Raw genomic sequence first — 23,688 nt, 5'->3', positions numbered from 1 at the left:
CTTTTATGCCTTCCAAGTGTTTGACAAAATGCTTGGTTGGATTTTAGAGTAGTTTTTGAGCATTCTTGGCTTGAAAAGAGAAATTGGGCAATCTTGAGTCATTAATACCCAATTTAGATTGGTGATCTAGAGTGATTAGTTAGTCTTGTATCCATTAACATTACTCATGGATTGGGATTAACTAGTCCTATTTGAGTTTCTCTCAATGTGAAGATAACATTATACCTTCTTCCGATGTTGGAGATGACGAAATAGGATTAGCGATTGATAACTATTGTATGATAAGTAATGACTAGGATAGAAATCCTTGATTCTCAATCCTTGCCATGAATGCCTCTTGATAAACCACTATTTTATGGTTTATTTTGTGTTTAATTGAGTGGTTTTTATCAAGCCTTTACCCACTTATTCATATAATTTGCATGATTTTATAATCCCTTCCTAGTATTGTTTTATGATTGAAAACTTGCTTCCTAGAGATCTTTAATTAGTATATTTTAATTCTCCTTTATATCATTCGATGTCGTGATCCGTGTGTTAAGTGTTTCAAGCTTCATATGGCAGGAATGGCTTAGAGAATGGAGAGGAAGCTTGCAAAAATGGAAGGAACACAAGAAACTAAGGAGATGACTAGTGAGCACCGACGCGCACGCATGGCTCACGCGAGCGCGCGGAATGGAGAAAATTGCAGAAGATTAAGGTCAATGGTCATCGCCTAAAGCTCTATGACGGAGAGAAGATTAAGGATCACAAAGAACTAGAAGTCTTCCTCTTGGAAGACCCACAAATAGAAGCAGAATGAGCCTGAAGACCGTCCAACTTAAGGACGTAAAAGAAAAGTGCTAGGTGGGAGACAACCCACCATGGTATGATTGTTCCGTTTCAGTCTTAGTTTAATTTTACTTTCTGTTAATGACTATTCTCATATTCTCTATATATAGCCTGCATCTGCATTTGCATTCTGCATATATAAAAAAAAGCACGCGACGCGCAAGCTTCGCTGACGCGTCCGCGTCATATGAGCATCAGAAACAAGGAAGAAAATAACCAGAGAGCCACGCGGAAGCGTGACTGGAGGCGTGCGTTAGGCACAAGCATGCCCACGCATCCGCGTCATTTGAAAAATAGCCTCCCACGCGTGCGCGTCGCCCATGCGCACGCGTGACCCTGCGAAATTGACGTAAAAAGGTATATGGCAGAGAGTTATGATGGAGTGGGGCTGGAAGCAAAAAACCTATCACGCGAACGCGTGCCCCACGTGTCTGCATCATTTTTTAAAAAGGGGCCATTCATGCGTGCGCGTCACCCACGCGCACGTGTCGCCCAGAATTTTTGCAATATGCGAACGAAACAGAGAGTTGCGCGTGCGCGAGGCTACACTCGCGCCAATAGCATAAATCAGATCACGCGTGCGCGTCACCCACGCATCCGCGTCATCTGAAAATCGTGCCAACCACGCGAACGCGTGCTCCACGCGAATGCGTGCTCAACGCGAACGCGTACTTGCTTTGGGAAAAAACATATTAGTAGTTTATATGCCATGGGAGGGTTACAATTCTGAAGATTCATATTCCATTTTTGGATAGGCGCCCATATAAAATAAATAATCAATTCGACCTATACGAAATAATATTTTTTCCGCGTCGCATGCGACACACAGCTTATCCAGATCAGCGCCATATATCTTATCTTTTCTTCCCCAATCCTATCTTTTCTTTTCCTTCTTATTTCTTTCTTCTTCCTTCTTTCTTCTTCATTCCTTTTCATTTTTTTACTTTTCCCCCCTCTTTTTCACAACCATTATCAAGGTTCTTTTCTTTTCTTCCCTTTTTACTTTTTCTATTATTATTATTATTATTATTATTATTATTATTATTATTATTATTATTATTATTATTATTATTATTATTATTATTATTATTATTATTATTATTATTATTATTATTATTATTATTATTATTTTATTTTATTTTATTTATGTTTTCTTTTTCTTTCTTTTTACTTTCATTATCTATGTTTTCTTAGTCTTTCTTTTTCTTTTTACATCCTTTTAATTGGTGTTAAAATTTTAATTGGGTTATTTTCTTCTATATTTTGCTTGTGGATCATTGAGGAATTGTTTGACAATTAATATTACTTCTTAAGGGTTGCTTGCATGTTCAAATTCAATACTTTTAATAACATATTTACCATGCATGCTAAGTGTTTGTGAAAAAGCCTGTATAGCATTGGGCATTATTTTTAAATTATTCTATTCTTCTACTCTAATGCCTGTTTTTCACAAAACCCTTTTTTATATATTATTGATTGAATATAATTGTCAATACAAACAGGTTGTTAGTTTAATAGACTTGATAATCAAATTGGGCATTTAATGCTTGATCTATGCTACTCATGTCTTTGCCAGCATGCCAATAAACATCTTGCATCTACTTGCCACAATATGCACTTGCTATATTTCCATTAATGAACTTTTCACATGGATTCGCGACCATGTGTTAACGACATCCTTTTTTACCGTGCATTGATTATCAATTGTACCATCCTCTTCCTTGCTCTAACCCTTAGTTTTAAAGTTACTTACTTTTTTCCTTTTCAGGATGGCCACCAAGAAAGGTAAAGAGAAAGCGATTCCCAAACAACCAGCAAGGAAAGGAACAAAAAGAGCACTAGCTGTAGAGCCATCTTCAACAGTAGTAAAGCCCTCAACAAAGAGAATCAAGAGGATCATCAAGGTCGATCAAAAAGAAAAGGCCTTTCCAGCAAAGGACACTGCGCGGTTCACTAACCGCTACTGTGAGCAGATGTTCCCCATCTTGGCTAAAGGGAACTATAACAATGAGTACCTACTCATCCTCCCGACCCACATTGTTGAACTTGTTGAGCCCCGCATTGAGCGAAGACAATGGAGATTCCTACGGAGACAGCCACGGCAGGTTAACCTTTCATGGGTAGTTGAATTCTACTCCAATTTTCACATGCCAACCATGCAGTTTGTCTATGTCCGTCAAAAGCAAGTCCCCATAACTGAAGAGGCCATTCAACGAGCTTTAGATCTTCCTCCTGCTCCAGAAGAATTGGATGCATTCCAAAAAGCCTCATTCAAACGCCAGACATACCAATTTGACTGGGACGCCGTTCTCAGAGTTATAGCACAAATTGGCAGCAGATGGATCTATGGATACCACCGATCTCGACCTAAGAGCATATTTGCTTCAGCACTCACCTTGGAGGCTCGAGTATGGACACAGATTATGTCCCATTACGTTTTTCCAAGCACTCACGAGTCCTCTTTCACTGCAGACATGGCTGTTCTACTCTGGTGTATCCTTACAGACCAGCACCTCAATTTACCAAGACACATTCGGCATGCTATGGGACACGTACAGATTGCGGGCAACCTACCTTTTCCCGCCTTGGTTTTGGATCTAGTCTCAGCAGTCGGAGTCTCCTACAAAGCTGGGGACTCCAAGGCCACGATTTCGCGGGTTGATCAGTACGTCCCTAATGGGAAGTATATCAGACCTCCAGCAGCTACTATCAACCGGAGCACAGAACCAGCAGAAGATATCCCTTCTCCTTCCACATCACAAGCACCTTCAACAAACCAACTGCTCCATCAGATAATTGAAAAATTGGACCGGCTTGACCGGCAAGGAAAGCAAAGAAAGCGCCGTAACAAGCGCAGATTTCCATACCTCAAGGAGCTACTTGTTGGTAACCACCCACCTGAAGAAAACCCAGACACCCCGGACTCCACTTCATTTACAAGCACAGGGAGCCATGACGGTCCCGATTGTGGAGATGCTGCTACCAGCCCCCCTCTGTTCCTGACTGATGGCACCGAGGACGGTGCCAAGCTTTAAGTGTGGGAAAGTTGGTCAGTACCTGACTTCCGGAGGTAATTTCTCTTTCTTAACACCAATAGAATAGGATATTTATTTATTTTTCTTTTGTTAGGATAGGATTAATTGCGTAGTAATAGGTAATTGCATGCATGTTCTATTTGGTTGAAAAATAATATGTTTCTTTTCAAGACCCTATTTCAAAAAAAAAATTTCACTAATTTAAATCAGAACTTTTCTTTAAAACTTGTTGGAAGTTGTATTTGGAACATAAAAGATAGCCAAGAACACACAACCTGTGAGATTTGAGCTTAATTACATGGTTACATTATTTAACCATAATATTTTATTCTTGTGTATTTTCTTCTCTATGATTGTAATCTTTATTTTGTTCCATCCTATATGTCTAATATTTAATGTGTTATATGCATGCATATGATTGAGGCCATTATTTGTTTATTAGCTCACTTATCCCAAATAGCCTACCCTTCCATTTACCTTTGTTAGCCACTTTGAGCCTTTTAATCCCATTTGTTCTATATTTTACCACATCACTAGCCTTAAGCGAAAAAATAATTAAATACCCCAATTGAATCTTTGGTTAGCTTAAGATAGAGATTGTGTGTCAATCAAGTGTGGGAAAACTGTGAAAACATGGGTTAAGAAGGGAATATGTTATGTTCTTACAAATTGATAAAATATTAGGAATTTGGATACCTACTCATGTGAAACTAGAAAAATTAAACACCCATGTGGATTGGCAATGTTATGTTTATTTTTATGCTTCAAAAAAAATAAAAAAATATTCAAGTAGTTAAGTAATTAAATAAATAAATAAAAGGGACAAAATTACCCCAGTTCTAACGTTAAATTTAATGAAAAATCAATGCATGTGTGATACAAGTAAGAGAAAAGTTGATGCATGAGTATGTAATGTAAAAGTAAAAATTTTGGGTAGCTAGGCATGATTCTAAAAATATAAAAAGTGTATGTAGAGGTAAGAGCTTAGGTTAATCAAGGATTCAATTTATAGCTCACTTAGCCATATATATATATATATATATAATCCTCACCTTTACCTTGGCCCCATTACAACCTTGAAAAGACCTCATGATATTTGCATTAGTACATTAAATACTTGTTGATTGGTTAGGTGAAAAACAAGGTTTAGAAAGCATGATTAGAGAAGAGTAGAGTGATTACCCTATACACTAGAGTGACTAGAGTGCATATACACCATCAGTGAGGGTTCAATGCTTAATTCTATGTTCCCTGCTTTCATGAGCTGTCTTCCTACAAGTTTACTTATTTTTACTGTATAAATTTTAATTAGTGAAATTTGAGTTATTTTTGTCTTGAAGAAACTTATTTACTTTTTTTACCAAGTAGGCAAAAATTATTTTAGCATATAGTTGCATTCATATACATAGGTTGCATTGCATTATATGAGTCTTACTTTTCCCTACTCATTTACTTTATCTCCTTGAGCTAAGCATGAGGACATGCTAATGTTTAAGTGTGTGGAGGTTGATAAACCACTATTTTATGGTTTATCTTATGTTTAATTGAGTGGTTTTTATCAAGCCTTTACCCACTTATTCATATGATTTGCATGATTTTATAATCCCTTCCTAGTATTGTTTTATGATTGAAAACTTGCTTCCTAGAGATCTTTAATTAGTATATTTTAATTCTCCTTTATACCATTCGATGCCGTGATCCGTGTGTTAAGTGTTTCAGGTTTTATAGGGTAGAAATGGCTTAGAGAATGGAGAGGAACCTTGCAAAAATAGAAGGAACACAAGAAACTAAGGAGATGACCAGCGAGCACCGACGCGCACGCATGGCTCACGTGAGCGCGCGGAATGGAGAAAATTGCAACGACGCGTGCACGTGCCTGATGCGTACGCGTGGATTGGAGTCTGCACAAAAGACGCGCACACATGACTGACGCATACGCGTGACTTGCGCGATCTGCAAAATTAATAGAAAACGCTGGGGGCGATTTTGGGCTGCATTTTGACCTAGTTTTCGGCCCAGAAACACAGAATAAAGCCAGGAGAGACATACACATTCACATATTCTCATTAGGATAGTTTTTAGGTTTTTAGATCTAAATCTAGAGAGGAATTACTCTTCCTCTAGGTTCTCTTTACATTCCTAGTTTATTGCTTTTGCTTTCGGATATTGAGGAGTCATCACCTCCGTTGAAGATACTATTCTAGTTTGTTTCCTTACTTACTCTTTTATTTATTCCATATTCTTAATTCTTGTTTAGAGTGGTAATTGGATTATTTTCATGGATTGTTAATGCAAAGGATTACTTTTATCTTTAATTAATTTTCAAAGCTTTATTTTATTTAATTTATCATGTCTTCTTCTTATATTCTTGTGAGCGTTACATTCATGTCGATGGAGTAAACTCTCCACTTGACATGGGGGTTGAATAGGAGGAGACACTTGAGTTGGAATGCTCAAGTGCTTAGTTAAATTGGAAGTTGTTGGCTAATTTTGTATTTACTAACACTAGACCTTCCCAAGGGAGAGGACTAGGATTTGCGAATAAGAGTTAGCTCAATCACTTGACTTTTCTTTATTTAGTAAGGGTTAACTAAGTGAAAATAACAACCTCTTTATACTACACTTGAGAGAATTCCAACAAGGATAGAACTTCCGATTAATCATTCCCCCAGTCAAGGCTTTTTATTTTGAATAATATAAATTCCTTTTAATTTTCATTGCACTAATTTACAATTGTTTATTTTCTGTTAATCAATTCTCAAAACTCTCGGAAAACACCTGATTAATAAATTAGCACCCTTACTAGCAACTCGTTGGGAGACGACCTGGGACTCATACTCCCAGTATTTTTATTCTAAACCTTTTTTCTGACAACCTTTCTAAATGGATGAGGCGGATTTTTGCTGGTTAAGAGCTATACTCGTAACGCTATTCTATTATATTATAATCTCTTAATTGGTCTAACTTCTGCCACTCGTCACATCTTTCTAGTATTTGTTATCTTTAATTGTTTTATTTACTTTTATTGTCATTTAAATTCTTGCCTTTTTAATATCTTGTTTTATCAACCCAGCCCCCGTGAATCTCATAACCAATAATTGAGCACTTGATTGTAATTCCTAGGAAGAACGACCCGGGAGAAATCCTCTCGATTATTTTTATTGGGTTGAACTTGTGACAACCAAAATTAAACTTTGATTGAAGGTTATTTATCGATTTGGAACTATACTTGCAACGAAGCAATTTCTTTTATCGAGAAGAAATTCTAAGCCGACGATTTCCTTTACATCAAGTTTTTGGCGCCGTTGCCGTGGAATTACAATTTGTGCTTGTTATTGGTTATTGTTCATATGTGAATACTGTGAATAGTTTGCTTTTGTGTTGGTTTGCTCATTTGAGTTAGTAGTTAGGTTTTATCTCTTTGTTTCTTGTGTTTTTAGTTTTTGTTTCCCCTTTCATTATGAATTCTCATCACTTTGGCTATGAGTTTGGTTCAAACTATATTGTAGGAAATGGAAGCTTTAATGAAGGATTGCATCAAGGAATTGGAAATCAAAGGTGGGAGGAACCTCAAGTATATAGACAACCTTCTTGGCAATAACCTCCTCCGATTTCTTATGGGTACAATCCAACTTCTAATACTTACCAATCTAATGGATGTGGTGAACCTCATTGTGGTTGTCAACCACAACCACTACATACATATGACCCCTTCCCTCAACATAGTCCTCAACAACCTTACTCACAAGCCCCACACCACCATTCACCTCCATATGATCCTAACCCATATCCACCATACCAACAACCATATGAGCCATATTTAGAGCCACCACCATTCCAACATCAATATTCTCAAGAACCATCAATCCCATAAACATCACCTCTATACCCTTACCAAGATGAACCACCTTCCAATTATGAACCATTTCTTCCAAACAACGAACCCTTTCTTCCACCACCTCCTTCAATGGATGAAGCTCTTCATAACTTCTTGCAAAAATAACAAAGATATATTAGCTCTTATATCCAAAAGCAAGAAGAACAATAAAAGGAGCTAAAGAAGATAGAAATCATGGTGGCTACCATGACTGAAGCCGCTAACCGCATGGCCTCCCACTTAGGCTCATACAATCAAGACACTCCCATTGATGAATGTAGAGGATCAACCAAAGAGCATAGTTAGGGAGTGAATTTAGAGCTTCAAGGTGAAGAAGAAGAGTTGAAGCAAGAATTGCAACAAGAGGAGAAAGTTGAGACAATTGAGCCAGAAGGAGTGGCTAAAGAATTAGGAGAGGTTGATCAAGAATTGGATTCAATCATTAATGAGTTCTTGTCCACACTAACAAATCACCTCGATGATCCTATTGAGCCTTCTTCCATTGAACTTGAAAGCAATGTTAAGGAGGGTGCGCAACCTCCAAAGCATATGGTGAATGATGAAGAATTGGAAGAAGTTGAGCAAGCAACACAACTTCTTCTTGATGATGATTCCACACCAACACATGGTCCTTTGGTATTTGAGGAGTCTTCTTCCATTAAAATTGAGGTTGATGTTGAGGTAAGTTCCACATTACCTCCAAGTTGTGACATGAAGGATGGAGAAGAGCTAGAAAAGGTTATGAAGAAGTGATTGAATGTGAAGAACCTTGTCAAAAGGTGAACATGGAAGATGCTTGTCAAGAGGTGGAGGTAACCAAAGAAGAGCACAAGAGAGTGAACCTCACATTGTCAAAGTGTGGGGAGGCCTCTCTTTCTAAGTCACCATCATTTTTTACACCATTCAAGTGGGTAAAATTCATATCCCTTAGCTTTCTTATTCCCCTTGAATATGGTTTGCTTGAAATGGATGGTCAACTTAGGAATCTTTGTGGAATGAAAAGCAAGAGTTGGTTAGTGGTAGGCATCACAATTCAAGATTCACTATGGTTGAATCACCAAAATCTAAGTGCAAAGGATGGTGTAGTACTCGATTGAGAGGATCTAGGAGAGTGTGGTCCTTCAATGAGAATTCACAAGTCTTGCCACCCAGAATGAACTATGGTAATCAACAAGAAGACAGGTGCAAAAACAAAGTTTGGGACCACGGAATACAATTTGGGAATCAACCACTTTGGGGCCTTGTCACTTGTTTCAATTCGCTTGAAAGCTTTATGCACCTAATTTGGGATCCCGGTGGACATTGGATATGCAAACACTGGTGGGGATTCAAGGAAGAGTTCAAACATAAGCCACCATAGCAAGGACCCCATCAATTGTCCAAGTTAAGGACAATAAATAAAAGTTCTAGGTGGGAGACACCCCACCATGTTAAACTATTTCCATTCTCTTATAAATATAATCGATGAGTGACTGAGTTGCCATTGTTAGATTGTTTTCTTCTTTGCACATTCTTGTTTTAGTGTTTTGTTTGTTAGTTTGTTTGATTAAGTTTATGCTTTAGGTTGTAGGTTAGTCGTTTTGAATTGCATTTTATTTGAATTACAAGTTTTGTTTGAATATTCTTTAGAAAAACTTTTTCAAAAACTTAAAAGATTTTTGGTTTAGTTTAAGTTTTGGTTGGTCTAGAGTGTATATAGGTTAGGAGAGTGCTTAATTTTGTTTTTGTGCTTCAAAAAAAGAAAAGGGACAACTCACGCGTGGTAACTTTCTCGCTCGTAACAATGGCAAATACGACAACAATAATTTGGGAGAAGAAGAAGGAGGTCAACCTCAGGAAATTCAGGATATTTCAGTATGCTCATGGTGTGGGAAAGATCATGGTAACATACCATGTCAGTATGGGACAAACCATTGTTATGCTTGCGGAGAACCTGGACACATAGCTAGGATTTGCCCAAGGAGGTTTGTTCGAGATCCAGCAAGGCCAAAACAACAAGGAAGGGTTTTTACCGTAACTGCTGGCAACACAAATGCATATAATTCTTCCACTCGAGGTGAGTACCACACTATGGTTTTTCTAGATAATACTATAACTTCTTATGCGCATGTTAAATTTTGAGGGCAAAATTTTCTTTTAGGAGGGTAGAATGTAACAACCCCGATTTTCGAGTACGCGAGATTTTTTCTGAAAGTACGAATTTCTCCGGAAGATCAGTAAGGGGAAAACCTCTGATATATCATCAAGTATCTCAATCCTCATTGTCATTATGTCATATTTAAGTTAGAACCTTTTCCGAGACAAGCTCGATAACGCGGTCGCGAAGAACCTAGTTTTTGAACTGTATCGGTTAGGAGTTTTGATTCGGTTTTTCGTAAATAGTCTCAGTTTGACAAACCGGACTCGATTCATGAGAAAAGAGAGATAATAGGATAATACCATCATTATATGAGTATTAGAAGCCTCTTGAATGATATTATAAGGTTACCTGATCAGTTTTAGTTAAAAACAGAAAACCGGTTTAACCAGGTTCACAATTTACTGGTGCAGCTTAGCACCAGCACTCTCTGATGACTTTAGCAATGCTAAGGCCTCATTATTCATGTTTTATTCTCATAATAAATTTTACTAGTGTCATTTATGCTAGTAGCTCAGAAAATAATTTTTAGAGATATTTTTGCAAGTGTTCCGATACATCTAGTTTTAGTAGTTATACACCTGAGATATTTTAATATTATTTAAATCCACCTCCAAGCCAACCAATCACAACTTACCTTACACCCCCAAACCCCCAAGGCTGGCTCATTTTCACTTTGTGGCCGAAAATAGGTAGAGAGAAAAAGAGAGAAAAGTTCTTAGTTCCAAATCTTCAAATCTTGATTTCTGCTGAACTAAAACTCAAATCAAAACTCCGATTTCACCAAAATGATCATCTCTTCTTTCTCTACATAACCATGTGACTTATCAAGGCTGGAAATAAGGTGAGATGGCTGTCTTACTCCCTCTTCAATTCGGTTTTCAAGGAAAACCATGCAAAACATGTGTTTTCTTGATGTTCTTCCTTAGGAATCATGCTTAACTTGACTTGAGGGCCAAGAAACATTAATTTTCAGCAAGTCTAAGGTGAGATATCTCTTCCTAACGTACTGAGGGAGATTTGGTTAGTTGAGAGTTTGTGGATTTAAAGTTGTTCTTGATGTGTTTTAGGAGGAAAAAGTGCTTAAGGACCACCTGAAAGTCTAACCGAATTTGGAGCAGCAAATCAAGGTAAGGATTGACGAATTTAATCTTGATTGATTGTGTTTGAGTTGTGTGATTATGATATGGTTTGGTTATGCTTGAAATTTATTGTTTATATGAGTAATTCTTGTTGAAATTTTGGTGAAAATTTGATGAAATTTGATGATATTCAACTTTGAATTTGTGTTCTTCATGGCTGCTGGAAAAACGAACCCTAGTCCTTAAATTGGGGTTCAATTTGTGTTAAAATCATGTAGAAAAGATGGGGTTTTAGTGGCTGCAATTTTATTTTGAATTTTGGTAAAAATCGGTTGCTGAAAAGACTGAAAAACGGGTAAAAACAGAGAAAGAATCTGAAGATTTTGTGAAGAACATGAAGAACACCTTTTAGATCTTGAAAAGGGTAAGGAAGTAAATATTTTGGTGTTTAAGGGGTTATTTTGTAATTTCTGGAAGTTAGGGTGGTAAAAGTAGAAATATTAAAAGTTACGGGTGGTAAAAAGTGAATTTTAAAGGTTAAGAGTTAAAAAGGGGTAATTTTCGAAAATTTAATGATAAAATAATAAATAATAATAAAATATTAAATAATAATATTTAATTAAAAATAATATTTTAATAAAAATAATAAAATAATGCGGAAAAGGCAGTTTTCTGTAAAAGCTTTAGAAAGACAACTTTAAGCGCAGAATCTCATAATTACCTTCATAAAACACTTAGGGAGTGGTAAGAACATATTAGTGAGGCAAAGATAAAGGAAAGATAAAAAGTTAAAGAAAAGATAAAAACCAAAGAAAAGTCTGTAAAGTTTTAATGACAAAAAAACAGACAGAAATTAGTGAACGAACTAGGGCAACATAGTTAGTCCTTGAGTTGTGACTAGGGTTAGGTATAATATGAAAAGTTAAACTGTTTCAGTGTAGACTTAATGAACCTATACTCGGGACAGGATAACTATTCATACCGAAATTTACATAATCTTTAAATACATACGTTAAACGGAGAAATCAGAGCAGAGTAGAGAAACACAGAGAACAGAGTAACCAGAGAAAAGTAAAGAGATACAGAGAACAGAATAACCAGAGTAGAATAAAGGGATACAGAGAAAAGAGTAATCTGATAAAGAGAAATGGTTTGAGTTGAGATGTTGTAAAAGTAAAAGCTGTAAAGTTTGTATAGTATGATTGAACAGAGAAAGAAAGAAGTACTGCATAAGAATGTGAAAGTGATGATGAATAATGAGAATGATATTGAATGATGATAATGAGAAAAGAGTAATATAACAAAGAGAATAGAGGAGAAGAGTATAAAAAAAAGAGTTAAGCCTTGTGGCATGATATTCTATTACATGTTCATCTGATGCTTTTCTATTGGCCCTAGAGGTCCTGTAGGCCCAAGTTCACCTACAGTAAGTTGTTATTCCTGTAGGCTGAAGTTCACCTGCAGTGAATATCAATTGTGTATCTCAGGGTGTTGCTCCTGTAGGCCGAAGTTCACCTACAGAGAATTGTGATACCTGTAAGCCGAAGTTCACTTACAGGGGCGCTATTTCTGTAAGCCGAAGTTCACTTACAGAGGTGTTATTTCTGTAGGCCGAAGTTCACCTATGGAAAGTTGTTATGTTGTGTTTAGACTATTCCTGTAAGCCGAAGTTCACTTACGGGAGTGCTATTTCTGTAGGACGAAGTTCACCTACAGAAAATAAGCCATATCTAGGACTAGTTCCTATGTAATGTCGGGCTGCAGGGTGTAAACCGACACGTGAGCTCATGGCCTGCATAGGACAGACATGCATCATACTTGGTTGCGCATTTCCTCTGTTATGATTGTTGTTTGAATGTATGCTTTCTTTGTTTTCATTCTATTCTCTGTGTCTGTGTTTTGTTTCCTTGTATTCTTTTGTTTGTGTTTTGCTTTCTTAGTTTCTTTATTTATCTGCATCTTCTGTTTACTATTTCTCTGTATTCTGCTATATGTCTGCTAAGCTACACGAAATTAATGAACTTAACTAATAACCCCGACCCTACTAAGAACTCCCCAGTTCTTACCCCTTCTCTCTCTCTTCCCCCTTCAGATGGAAGCATGAGCACCCTTCCGTAGTTTACTAATGACAGTTCTGCAAAGAGAATTCCACTCTAGGTAGTCTTCTGAGTCTAGGGTGAATTCTGTTCTCTGTTCATATGTATATACGGTGAGACCAGCCAACGTATGCACCCCGTTTGTACGCGAACTTTAACCTAAATCCTATGTACGAGACTCTTGTTATGTGGCTACTTGATGAGGTACTGGAGTGATGTCATACGGCAATATCTGATCGTGCAGAGGAGTAGAAGATGATGTTCCACCTTTTGATGACGATCTACCTGACTTGAGTTTTGAAGACCTAGAACGTACTTTCCCTCGCTTAGGTAGTTTAGAGGGACTAGGTGAGTATAGAGTCTAGGCTAGCCTGGGTGCCAGCTTAGGGACTTCTTGAACAGGTCAGGACCTGGGATGTTGTATGTATATATATGTATACAGTTATTATCTAGTTATATCTAGGGGTGTCCTAACTAAAGATCTTTACTCTAATAAAGGCTGGATAACCGAATGATATCAACTGCTTGTGATATATTTATGTATGGTTGTTTATAACTGTTTTATCTGTTATCAGTTGTGAATTGCTTATGAATGATTTCGTCTATTAATCCAAACGTTTTCAGGAAAAAAAAAAGAAAGTACCTCGTAAAATAACTACGCTTTTAACAACGAATCAGGCTCATATAATAAATAATAGATAATAAATAGGTAGACAAGTTGGTAGCGCTCAGTTTCTAGTATGATCATGACGTACCAGAAATTGGGTCGTTACATGATTTCTGACCGATTTGTAATTCCTTTTACAGTCCATTCCAAGTTAATTGTGATGTTATTGACTCACTTCAGGTTTTAGCTTTAACCCCTCTGTTTCCTATTTTCTATTTGTATTATTGATACACTGGTTGTCTTTCCATTTCTCTGCTTTGTTTGATATTCTGTAACCTGTGAATTCTGTTTTTCAGGATGTCTGACAGAGGAAAAGGCAAAGCTAAGGCCACCTCTAGCAAGAAAAAGAGATCACAACCACCTAATGAGTCATCGAATGTGGCTTTATCTGAGCAGCGGCTCAATGATAAGGAGAAGGCTGACCAAGCTACACCTTCCTCCAACTTAGTCAAGTTCGCCAATTTGTACTGTCAGCTAAGATTTCTGTAGTTTCTGTAGCAAAAACTCATTCTGGAGAAGAAATTAGTTGTACCCTTTGATATGAAGAAGTTTTCTGAGCATCAAATTGAGGAAGGCGGTTGGGTATTTCTGGATAGAGACTTGGTGAGAGTGAACGAATTTTAGGTCCGGGAGTTTTACAGTAATTTTTACCGGGTGACCCTTGATGCAGTTCACCTCAGAGACAGACAGATTCTAGTGACAGAAGAGGCTATTGAGGCGATCCTCCATTTCCAGCCGAAGGTCAGTGATAAAGATGACTTCGATAAGGTCGAGGAAGCAATGCATTGTATGACTTTTGATTGGGATGCAGTGCGCCAGGTTGTTGCTATTAGTCCTAATGTTCCTTTGGAGTATGGTCATTCTAAACTAGGTCCCAAAGGCATCAAGTTTGAGTATCTGACGCAGGAGGCTAAGGTGTGGCAGCAGATCCTGACTACTAATGTCATGCCTAGCCCTCATGCGACTGAGGTTCTGGCCGATATGATTGCATTGATATGGTGTGTCTTGGAGGGGAAGGAACTCTACTTTCCAAGACTCATCCGTAGATACATGGCCCGGGCCCACATCCGAGGCAACCTGCCATTCCCATGCTTGATCACGCAGTTAGCTCACCAGGCTGAGGTACCCTGTGAGCAAGGGGATGAGACACCAGTAGTCCACAGCAAAAAAGAGAAAGTTATTCCTTGAGAGAATTGGTTCGGTGATTGTCCAGTAGCCCGACGCCGAGATTGACCTGCCATAGCCGCAGCTACAAAGCCGGCTACTTCTTCAGCTGCAGCAGGACCTTCAGCAGCACCATCAACACCTTCTAGACCAGCACCATCATCCACATCTCAGCCGATATACTGTTTAGTGCAACGTCTCTTTGAGCGCATGGATCAGATGGAACGTCACAACAAGTGACGTTATCAGCACTTGAGGCGGATTGTGATTTCAGGCGGCACTGATATCCCCTCTGAGCCCGACACCCCATCCGACCAGTCTGATGAGGAGGAGGCTCAGTCAAAGGAGACCCATAACGAGGCCCCTGTACAGACAGAGGCTCCTACCGAGCAACAGACCTCTGTGGAGCCAGAGCCCCAGCTATAGCTTCAGCAGACAGAGCCGGAGGCACATGCACCCACAGGTGATGGTAGAGATGTAGGCGTTGACCCCTCTCACCCGACTTGACCTGAGGAGCACAAAGGACGATGCTGTCATTTAAGTGTGGGGAGGCCGCCTCATCGGCAGAGTTTATATTTTGGTGAACCATTTCATTTCAGACACTTTTGCTTTTATTTTGTTTTATTTTCAGTACTTGCATTTTTTACTTTATTGCACTTTTGGATTTTTGTATATATTAGTTGTTTTGGATACTTTTTAGTTTATCGTATTTTCACTTTTGCTTGTATATACCTCAGATTTTTAATTTGATTTGCATATTTTGGTTAGTAGTATATATATAGTTATATGAGTTTATTAGTTGTGATTGGAAAAATGCGTATAATTGAGCTTAGTTTATTCTGTTGCATATGAAAAATTGATTTGGTTGAAAATAGGAATTAAACTAAAACTTTTTAACTTTTCACAATCACATCATATCATTTAGTATATTTAAAATAAATATCGGTCAATTTGATGGGATTTTCAAGAAATTCCTTTTATAAAAGGGCATTAAAATTCAAATTGATTTGAGTTGAAACTTTTTGAAACTTGCATGATGTATATATATAGTTTGGAATATGGTTTTTTATCTAAGAATACACAACCTGTGAGTTTTTTAGCCTAATTATATGGTTACATCATTTAACCATGATTTTGATTCTTGTGTGTTTTCTTTTCTATGATTGCAATCTTTGGTTTGTTCCATTCTATATGTCCATTATTTAGTGTATATTCATGCAATTATGTGATTGAGGCCATCATTTGAGTATAGCTCCTTATCCCAAATAGCCTACCATTTCATTTGCCTTTGTTTGACACTTTGAGCATGTTTAATTCCCTTTTGTTCCTTATATTACCACATCACTAGTTTTAAGCAAAAAAATAATTAATTGTCCTATTTGAATATTTGGTTAGCTTAAGATAGTGAGTGTGTCTGTTAATTAAGTGTGGAAAATATGGGAACCTTGGTTGATGAAAGTGTGTATTGTTTTTATTGAGAAAAAGTGAGAATTTGGGAGTATACTCATGCAAAAGTATAGAAACCATATGCATTGATGTCCTGTGTATATATTATGCTTTCATACATATAAAAAAAAGGAGAAAAGAAAAAAAAGAAATAAATAAATAGGGGACAAAATTACCCCAATGTGAAGTTCAATAAAAAGATCAATGCATATGTGTTGAGATTGGAATTGATACATGCCGTTAGGATTTTTGCCAGTAAAGAATTTCATAAAAACAGTCGCGTTGTAGATATATTCTCTAAACCGACATAAATCCCTTCGTACAAACGTTTTGGTTGTCACAAGTAACAAATCCCTTTGAAATTGATAACCGAGTATTCAAACCTCGGGTCGTCTTCTCAAGGAATTGCAGGGAGGTATGTTCTTATTATTGGTTATGAGTTTGTAAATTGGGGTTTAGGAAGTAAGGTGGGAATATGTTATATGACAAATAAAATAAAATAATAATAATAAAATAGACTCTTGGCAACGTATGAGAAATTGGAAGTCCAGATTTAGTTATCCTTATCAACAATAATGAAAGTTGAATCTTAATTTCACTTAGTTAACCTTTGCTATAACAAGGGAAGGTCAAGCGACTAATTAGTTAGATCTTTTGAATCCTAGTTAATTCCTAAGAAAAGATTGGGATTATTGAAGATCAATTCAATTGGCAAGATAACAATCAACAATTATGCTATTGAATTGGATAACTCCTGAGTTACTGATTTTTAAACTAAAACCAAAAGGAAAAGAGTAAATCTACTGGAATAAAAATATCTTCAGATGGGAAGCAGTAATCATGTAAATAAAAGAAAGCAGTCATGAATTGAAATACCTCAAATAACATTAATTAAGAAAATTATATGTAACATGGAAGAGTTCATAAATTATATAAAAATAAAGAACCTGGGATTGAGAGTCACTCCTAAAACTAAGAGAAGTCCTAAATCCTAAGAGAGAGAGGAGAGAACCTCTCTCAAAACTAATCTAAATCATGAGAAGTGAATTATTCGAGCCTCCCTATGAATGGATGCAATCTCCCACTTTATAGCCTCTAATCTGTGTTTTCTGGGCCGCGAACTAGGTCGAAAACAGCCCGGAAATCACTGGAGAAGAATTCAAACACGCTGATTTCCGTCACTGCGACGCGGCCGCATGGATCACGCGGTCGCATCACTTAGCGTCAGGGGAACTATAGCATATTATATATCAAATCGAAGCCCCAGACGTTAGCTTTCCAACTCAACTAGAACCGCGTCGTTTGAACCTCTGTAGCTAAAGTTATAGCCGTTTGAGTGCGAAGAGGTCAGGCTGGACAGCTTAGCAACTTCTTCATCTTCTTGTATTCCTTCCACTTTTGCATGCTTCCTTTCCATCCTCCAAGTCATTCCTGCCCTATAATATCTGAAAACACTTAACACACATATCAAGGCATCTAATGGTGATAAGAGAGGATTAATAATAAGCAAATATAAGATCAAAGAAGCATGTTTTCAATCAAAGCACATAATTAGGAAGGCAAATGTAAAACCATGCAAATAGTATGAATAAGTGGGTAAAGAGTAGATAAAAACCACTCAATTGAGCACAAGATAAACCATAAAATAGTAGTTTATCAACCTCCCCACACTTAAACACTAGCATGTCCTCATGCTAAGCTCAAGAGAAACTATAAAGATGAAGAGGAATGGTAGAATGTATGAAATGCAACCTATCTATATGAATGCAACTACATGCAAAATGTTTCTACCTACTTGGTTAAAAGTAAACAAATCTTTTAAGAACAAATATGAATTGGATTTCACTAATTCAAATCATGAAAATGAAGTACAAATAGACTTGTAGAAGAAAATAGCTCATGAAAGCCGGGAACAAGGAATTGAGCATCGAACCCTCACTGGTAGTGTATACACTCTAATCACTCAAGTGTTTAAGGTTCGATTTTTTCAATTCTCTACTATCCTTGCTTTCTAAGGCTTGTTCTTCATCTAACAATCAACACAAATTTAATGCACAAATACACATATCAAGAGGTCTTTTAAGGGTTGTAATGGGCCGGGTTAGGGTCAAGGTAGGATTGTATTTGGCCAAGTGGACTAAAATCTGAATCCTTAATTAACTTAAACTTTTTCCACCTAACTTAAGACAATCCATGTAATCAAAATACCACATCTAACTATCCATTAACCATATTTTTCACATATTCATGCATCCTGATTTGAGTACAACTCATATGCATTGCTACCAACATTTACTTTGGGACATTTTGTCCCCTTTTACTTATTTGCTCTTTTTTCCTTTCTTTTTCTCTTTTTTTATTTTTTTTATTTTTTTTATTTTTATTTTTATTTTTATTTTTTTTGGTACATATTTTTGTATTTTTTTTCTTTTATTTTTCTCAATGCATATGATTAAATTATTGGATGCATGAATCATGTCCTAAACATTTTTTTCACATTTTCAGAAAATTCTAACATACTCAATTCTCAAACCAAATGTTTCCGAACCCACTTTCCCCACACTTAAATCATAAGCATTCTCACTAGTCTAAGCTAACAAGGATTCAAATTAAGGACATTATTGTTTTTTGCTTAGAGTTAATGATGTGCTAAATAAAAAGAACAAAGAGGTAAAATAGGCTCAAAATTGGTTTGCAAGGGATAATGAAAGGTAAGGCCATATGGGTATGTAAGCTTAGTGAAACAAAGGCCTCAATCATGTAAGTGTATGCATACATCAAATTATGGAAATATAGAATTAAGCAAGACAAAGATCACAATTTTAGAGAGAAAAACACACATAAAAAAATAAAATATTGGTTGAAAAAATGGAACCAATTCAAATAGGCTCAAAAATCTCACAGGTTTTGTGTGTTCGAGTTCTAAACCATGTTCCAGTATAATATCTCTTCAAACAAGTGTAACATTAAATTTTATTCAAATTAGTGAAATGCTCTTAAAAGGTTTCTTGAAAAAGAAAATATTACTTCAACCAAGTGGTAAAATATGCAAAAAATCAAACAAATATGCAATCAAACATGCAAACAATGAATAAACAAAGAAAATAAAATATTGGTGTTGAGATAGGAAGGTACTAACCCACGGAGATCGGTATCGACCTCCCCACACTTAAGGATTGCACCGTCCTCGGTGCATGCTGAGATGTGCAGGTGGACGGGTGGCTTCAACTGATACTTTTCTCTATAGATTGTACAGATTGACTTGCCTGTCTCCCCATGTAAACGTCTTCCGGTTCTCTTCCGGGTGGCCATCCTGAAAGAAAAAGGGAAGAAGAGTAACCCAGAAATAAAGATAGGAAAATAAATACAGTATGGGTGGGCTAATGCCAAATAATAAGGGTCTCAATTACATGGTAGCTACAACATGCAAGTGAGAAAACAATAGAAGCCATGGCATGCCAGTGGTATAAAATTTGTAACATAGGGGAGGAGTGTGGGTAATGCAAGTATCAATACAAGCTCATGTCAATGCAAATGGAGTGCAAGTATCATAAAAGATTGGCATTGGCAGATAATTAATATCATCCCACAGTGTAAAACAAGTTACCAAAATAAATTTAAGAAAAGATGCAACAGTTTGAAAAAAAAAATTTTTTAACACCAATAGAAAAATAAAAAATTCAGAAAAGAAAATAAAAATATGCATAAATTTAAAATGAAATGAATGAAAATATGTAAGTAAATTAAATAAAATAGAATGGAGGTGAAAGAAAATAAGAAAGGAAGAAGAAAGAAACAAGAAAAGGTAAGAAAAATAAGGATTAGAGAAGAAAAGATAAGAAAATTGGCTAATCTGGATATGTTGTGCGGCGCAGGCGACGCGGACGCGTGAGTGACGCGGTCGCGTGGTTCGCGATAAGGTCAGGTGACGCGGACGCGTGGATCACGCGATCGCGTGGCCTGATTTGTGCGATTGGCGCGAGTGCAGCCTTGCGGTCGCGCAACTCTCTGTTCGAAACTCTTTTTGCCAAAAATCTGGGTGACGCGATCGCGTGGGGGACGCGGTCGCATGACTGGCCATCTTTTGAAAACGATGCGAACGCGCAGGGCACGCGTTTGCGTGGGAGGGTTTGGGCTTCCAGCACGAGTCCAGCCCCATTCCAGCTCAACTTTCTGCCATGCACCCTTTTTACGTCAAATTACATGGCACGCGGCCGCGTGGGTGACGCGGTCGCGTGGGAGGCCAAAGTTCTCACACGACGCGGTCGCGTGGGGTCAAATGATGCTAAAGGCACGCCTCCAGCCACGCTCCAGCGTGACTCTCTGTTCGTTTTTATTTTTCTCCCCTCTCCTTGCGACGCGGACGCATCGCTGATGCGGTCGCATCGCGTGGCATTTTTTTTTTAATTTGAAAAGAAAATGCAGAATGCAATGTTAATATGAATGTGATGCGAAATTCCAGCTTCAATAAAATAAAATAAAATAAAATAAAATAAAACAAAACAAACAAAATGAAATAAAATTAAAATTGAGAAAGGAATGATTATACCATGGTGGGTTGTCTCCCACCTAGCACTTTTAGTTAAAGTCCTTAAGTTGGACATTTGGTGAGCTCCCTGTTATGGTGGCTTGTGTTTGAACTCATTCAGGAATCTCCACCAATGTTTGTATCTCTAGTAAGCTCCGAGGTCCCACACTAAGCATGTAAAGCCCTTAAGAAGCTTCAAACAGATTCTTAGGCTCCCGGGGTGACAATTGTCAGAGCAGATTCCAGGATCCCAAATCTTGCTTTTACACCCATTTTTATTGAGATTTGTATTTTTTTAGCCGGGTGATAAGTAATTTGAATTCTCACTGCAGCTACCAAACAGCTTCCTAGACCGATTCAATTGAGCTCTACACCAACCTTTGCGTTTAAACTTAAGGCTTCCAACCATAATGAACCTTGCAGGACAATTCTTACCACTAGCCATCTTCCTCTTACTCTTAATGTTACAAAGAGCTCTAAGTTGACCATCCGTCTCCAGTAGCCCATATTCAAGTGGAATTAGAAAGCTAAGGGATATGAATTTTACCCACTTGAATGTTGTGAAGGATGATGGCAACTTAGGGGGAGGTATTTTTAATGAAATTGCAAGCTCCACTCCCTTGTGTTCTTCTCTGATAATTACCACCTCTTTGCAAACTTCTTCAATTTCAACTTCTTCCTCTTGGTAGCTTTCTTCCAATTCAATCTCCTCTTTATTGCTTTCCAAGGGCATGGGAGGTTGTGCTTCTTCTTCTTGAATCTCCATCTCTTGATCAACCTCTTCCAAGTCTTCAACTGTGATATGCCTTGGAGGTTGTGCATCCTCCTTAGCATCAATTTCAAATGTCTTGGAAGGGGGTTCTATGACTAGACTTTCCCATGGAGGTTCTGCATCTCCTAAGTCTTCAACCACTTCTTCTTCTTCAATAATTCCGGCTTCCTCTACTTGTTCCAGTACAAAGTCATGCTCCGTACTGTCCACTGGAGTTTCTAATATCTCCTTCATGCTACGTTCTTCATTAGATTGTCCACATGAAGCCATGGGGGTTTCTTGAGTGTCCGAACGTCGGGAAGCTAATTGACTCATTATTGCTTGCTCCAATTGACGAATGGTTGCATGACATCGATTCACTGTTTCCTTGAAACGATCCTTTGTCTCTTGATGTACTCGGTTTTTATAAATAGGATCATAGTGCTCTTGGATTGATGGATACGGAGATGGTGAATATTGAAGTGGTGGTTCTTGTGAGTAATTGGGTTGGAATTGGGGTGGTTCTATATATGGTTCATATGGCTCATAAGGTGGTTGGTATGGTGGTTGAGGGTTAGGGTCATATGGAGGTGAATGGCGGAAAGGGGCTTGTGAGTGTGGTGGTCCAAAGTTATGTTGAGGAAAGGGTTCATAGGCATATGGTGGTGGTTGTTGATAGTCCATTGGAGGTGGTTGTTGCCATGAGGGTTGATCAAATCCTTGTGGCTCCTCCCATCTTTGATTGTTCCAACCATGATGCCTGTTCTCATTGTAATTTCTTCTTCCTGCAACATCATTGTAACCAGACTCATAGCCAAAGGGGTGAGAGTTCATAGTAGCAAATAAAAATTAAAAACAAAAATAAAAATAAATTTAAATTAAAAGGTTATTTAAATTTTGAATTTGAAAATTAAATTTTGAAATTTGAATTTTGAAATTTGATTTTTGAAATAAGATAAGATAAAATAAAAATTTTAAAATAAAAACCAATAACCTCTTAACTTAAGAAAAAGCAAAAATAAAAAACAAAAATAAAAACAAATAAACAAGCAAAAATAAAATATTTACAATAACCAATAATAAGGCACACGTTTGCAAATCCCCGGCAACGGCGCCATTTTGACGTTAGGATTTTTGCCAGTAAAGAATTTCATAAAAACAGTCGCGTTGTAGATATAGTCTCTAAACCGACAGAAATCCCTTTGTACAAACGTTTTGGTTGTCACAAGTAATAAACCCCTTTGAAATTGATAACCGAGTATTCAAACCTCGGGTCGTCTTCTCAAGGAATTGCAGGGAGGTATGTTCTTATTAATGGTTATGAGTTTGTAAATTGGGGTTTAGGAAGTAAGGTAGGAATATGTTATATGACAAATAAAATAAAATAATAATAATAAAATAGACTCTTGGCAAGGTATGAGAAATTGGAAGTCCAGATTTAGTTATCCTTATCAACAATAATGAAGGTTGAATCTTAATTTCACTTAGTTAACCTTTGCTATAACAAGGGAAGGTCAAGCGACTAATTAGTTAGATCTTTTGAATCCTAGTAATTCCTAAGAAAAGATTGGGATTATTGAAGATCAATTCAATTGGAAAGATAACAATTAACAATTATGCTGTTGAATTGGATAACTTCTGAGTTACTGATTTCTAAACCAAAACTAAAAGGAAAAGAGTAAATCTACTGGAATAAAAATGTCTTCAGATGGGAAGCAGTAATCATGTAAATAAAAGAAAGAAGTCATGAATTGAAATACCTCAAATAACATTAATTAAGAAAATTATATGTAACATGGAAGAGTTCATAAATTATATAAAAATAAAGAACCTGGGATTGAGAGTCACTCCTAAAACTAAGAGAAGTCCTAAATCCTAAGAGAGAGAGGAGAGAACCTCTCTCAAAACTAATCTAAATCATGAGAAGTGAATTATTCGAGCCTCCCTTTGAATGGATTCAATCCCCCACTTTATAGCCTTTAATCTGTGTTTTCTGGGCTGCGAACTAGGTCGAAAACAGCCCGGAAATCGCTGGAGAAGAATTCAAACACACTAATTTCCGTCACTGCGACGC

The sequence above is a fragment of the Arachis hypogaea genome, chromosome 11 (assembly GCF_003086295.3).
Source record: "Arachis hypogaea cultivar Tifrunner chromosome 11, arahy.Tifrunner.gnm2.J5K5, whole genome shotgun sequence".
Lineage (NCBI taxonomy): Eukaryota > Viridiplantae > Streptophyta > Magnoliopsida > Fabales > Fabaceae > Arachis > Arachis hypogaea.
The sequence above is the reverse complement of the archived record's forward strand: the minus strand, read 5'-3'. Positions refer to the sequence as shown.